Genomic DNA, 4,042 nt, shown 5'->3' with positions numbered 1-4,042 from the left:
CTTCACTGGAATCACGAGGTATTTATTTGATTACAATTTGGTTTGGCCACCCAAGACTGGGTAGCTACTGCGTTTTTGGATTGGGTTGAACCGACAAAAAAGGGTGAAAGTGGGTTCTCTTGTCAAACGCGGGGTTATTATCTCTGGCAGACCGTCAACATCCTCGGAGCCAAATCATCTACACCTGTTCTCCATTACGATGTCCTGAAATCAAAACGGGGCTATTTTGATCAGAATTTGAGAAGATGGAAAAAATAAAGCCACCAAGACTGGGTTAGATAATCGTTGTGTTCATTGTGCCGATGTTGTATGACAACTTTGCATAATGCTCTTTAATGACGTCACCTTTATTGACCTGAACGATGTCAGCTCAGCTAAACATGATACCGGTGAAGGTCGGGACCAGATGAAGAAATCCGGGGCTGTTTTATGATAGCACCCCCCCCCCCCCCCCTCCCAGCAAACACACTATTCGCAGACACCATCATTTTCTGTAAATAAATCCGTGCACCATGACGCAATTTGACTCGTTGTAAATTTACTGTGGAAGAGAAATACCCTTTGTAATAACGCCATAATAACATTTGCGATGAGGCATTAGGCTTAAGTTGAGCAGAGGGGTTTTTAGGATTTCCACACATGCTGAACATTCTAATTGGCCTTTTTTTTTTAAGCATTTCATTAAATTGTACCTAATTTACGAGAGAATAATATTCTACCGTCTACCCTCGAGTACCAGCTACCTCGACTACCAGCTACCTCTACCAACAACAGGTGTAGGTAGACCTTAAAGTGAAATACTTCCTAACAGGTTAGTAATGAGGATATATACAGGGGGTACGTGCGAGGGGGGGGGGGGGGGTACAGGTTAGTCGAGGTCATTTGTAAAGTGACTATGCATAGATATTAGACAGCGAGCAGCAGCAGTGTAAAAACAAATGGGGGGGGGGTTGTATTTGTAAATACTCCAGGGGGCCAAATCCCTCCAAATAAATTACACAACCCTAATCCTCCCTCATGTCTTATGTTTTTTTTTAAATTTTTTAATTACCTTTATTTGACCAGGCAAGTCAGTTAAGAACAAATTCTTATTTTATAATGAAGGTCTAGGAACAGCAGGTTAAACTGCCTTGTTCAGGGGCAGAGCGACAGATGTTTACCTTGTCAGCTCGTGGATTATATCTTTAAATCAAAGTTTATTTGTCACGTGCGCCGAATACAACAGGTGTAGTAGACCTTACAGTGAAATGCTGAATACAACAGGTGTAGTAGACCTTACAGTGAAATGCCGAACACAACAGGTGTAGTAGACCTCACAGTGAAATGCTGAATACAACAGGTGTAGTAGACCTTACAGTGAAATGCTGAATACAACAGGTGTAGTAGACCTTACAGTGAAATGCCGAACACAACAGGTGTAGTAGACCTCACAGTGAAATGCTGAATACAACAGGTGTAGTAGACCTTACAGTGAAATGCTGAATACAACAGGTGTAGTAGACCTCACAGTGAAATGCCGAATACAACAGGTGTAGTAGACCTCACTGTGAAATGCTGAATACAGCAGGTGTAGTAGACCTTACAGTGAAATGCTGAATACAACAGGTGTAGTAGACCTCACAGTGAAATGCTGAATACAACAGGTGTAGTAGACCTCACAGTGAAATGCTGAATACAACAGGTGTAGTAGACCTTACAGTGAAATGCTGAATACAACAGGTGTAGTAGACCTTACAGTGAAATGCTGAATACAACAGGTGTAGGTGACCTCACAGTGAAATGCTGAATACAACAGGTGTAGTAGACCTTACAGTGAAATGCTGAATACAACAGGTGTAGTAGACCTTACGGTGAAATGCTGAATACAACAGGTGTAGTAGACCTTACAGTGAAATGCTGAATACAACAGGTGTAGTAGACCTTACAGTGAAATGCTGAATACAACAGGTGTAGTAGACCTCACAGTGAAATGCTGAATACAACAGGTGTAGTAGACATCACAGTGAAATGCTGAATACAACAGGTGTAGTAGACCTTACAGTGAAATGCTGAATACAACAGGTGTAGTAGACCTCACAGTGAAATGCTGAATACAACAGGTGTAGTAGACCTCACAGTGAAATGCTGAATACAACAGGTGTAGTAGACCTCACAGTGAAATGCTGAATACAACAGGTGTAGTAGACCTCACAGTGAAATGCTGAATACAACAGGTGTAGTAGACCTCACAGTGAAATGCTGAATACAACAGGTGTAGTAGACCTCACAGTGAAATGCTGAATACAACAGGTGTAGTAGACCTCACAGTGAAATGCTGAATACAACAGGTGTAGTAGACCTTACAGTGAAATGCTGAATACAACAGGTGTAGTAGACCTCACAGTGAAATGCTGACTAACCGGCTCTAACCAATAGTGCAAAAAAGGTATTAGGTGAACAATAGGTAGGTAAAGAAATAAAACAGTAACAAGACAGGATGTATACAGTAGAGAGGCTATATACAGTAGAGGCTATATACAATAGAGAGGCTATATACAGTAGACAGGCTATATACAGTAGACAGGCTATATACAGTAGACATGCTATATACAGTAGACATGCTATATACAGTAGAGAGGCTATATACAGTAGAGAGGCTATAACAGTAGAGAGGCTATAACAGTAGAGAGGCTATAACTGTCACGATTCTTCAAAATCGAACCCAGAAGCAGACCAGGACAAGGAGAGTAGGAAGAAGGTGAGTATTTATTTACAAGTGAATGTGAATGGGTAGATATATCCAGGTGGTGTAGCGGGTAGCGGTGATGAGTTGATGGGAGTAAATAGGTGGATCCAATGGGGAAGCGGAATCCTCTGACGACCAGGCGGGAATGGGGTAAATGATCCGGGTGAGTAACTGAAGACAGAACAAACAGAGGTAAGTTCAAGGCAAGCAATACGTAACGAACAACAAAACAAATTCTATCCAACTGATACTGATACTGCTGATACTCTGGCACAACATACTGTTCATGGCTAACGATCCGGCAGGGAATGGATGTCAGGTCAGAGCTTTTGAAGGGGAGAGGTGATGATCAGGACAGGTGTGCAGATTACTGAACACCGGAAACACACTCCAGGACAGAAACACAGGCAAACACAGACTCAGGAAGCGGGATTCGTGACAATAACAGTAGAGAGGATATATACAGTAGAGAGGCTATATACAGTAGGGAGGCCACATACAGCAGAGAGGCTATATACAGTAGAGAGGCTACATACAGCAGAGGGGCTACATACAGCAGAGAGGCTATATACAGCAGAGAGGCTATATACAGCAGAGAGGCTATATACAGCAGAGAGGCTACATACAGTAGAGGCTATATACAGCAGAGAGGCTACATACAGTAGAGGCTATATACAGTAGAGGCTATATACAGCAGAGAGGCTACATACAGTAGAGGCTATATACAGTAGAGGCTATATACAGCAGAGAGGCTTCTTCAAGTAGAGGCTATATACAGTAGAGAGGCTACATACAGTAGGGAGGCCACATACAGCAGAGAGGCTATATACAGTAGAGAGGCTACATACAGCAGAGAGGCTACATACAGCAGAGAGGATATATACAGCAGAGAGGCTATATACAGCAGAGAGGCTACATACAGCAGAGAGGCTATATACAGTAGAGAGGCTACATACAGTAGAGAGGCTATATACAGCAGAGAGGCTATATACAGCAGAGAGGCTATATACAGCAGAGAGGCTATATACAGCAGAGAGGCTACATACAGCAGAGAGGCTACATACAGCAGAGAGGCTACATACAGCAGAGAGGCTATATACAGCAGAGAGGCTATATACAGTAGAGAGGCTACATACAGCAGAGAGGCTACATACAGCAGAGAGGCTACATACAGCAGAGAGGCTACATACAGCAGAGAGGCTATATACAGCAGAGAGGCTACATACAGCAGAGAGGCTACATACAGCAGAGAGGCTATATACAGCAGAGGCTATATACAGCAGAGAGGCTATATACAGTAGAGAGGCTATAAAAGTT

The 4,042-nt window shown here is 42.8% G+C and overlaps 1 long non-coding RNA gene across 1 annotated transcript; it reads right to left on the bottom strand.

Moving 5' to 3' along the window:
- Window positions 1–2,727: 2,727 nt before the first annotated feature.
- LOC149984192 (uncharacterized) lies at window positions 2,728–3,507 on the bottom strand. The gene is made up of 2 exons (XR_016495556.1): window positions 3,007–3,507; window positions 2,728–2,896 (listed from the first exon to the last, which is right to left on the bottom strand). It is a non-coding gene; the product is annotated as an uncharacterized LOC149984192 (long non-coding RNA).
- Window positions 3,508–4,042: the final 535 nt, after the last annotated feature.

The sequence above is a fragment of the Oncorhynchus mykiss genome, chromosome 4 (genome assembly GCF_057628025.1).
Source record: "Oncorhynchus mykiss isolate SJ-2025 chromosome 4, ASM5762802v1, whole genome shotgun sequence".
NCBI lineage: Eukaryota > Metazoa > Chordata > Actinopteri > Salmoniformes > Salmonidae > Oncorhynchus > Oncorhynchus mykiss.
This window is presented reverse-complemented; position numbering and strand designations above follow the sequence as displayed.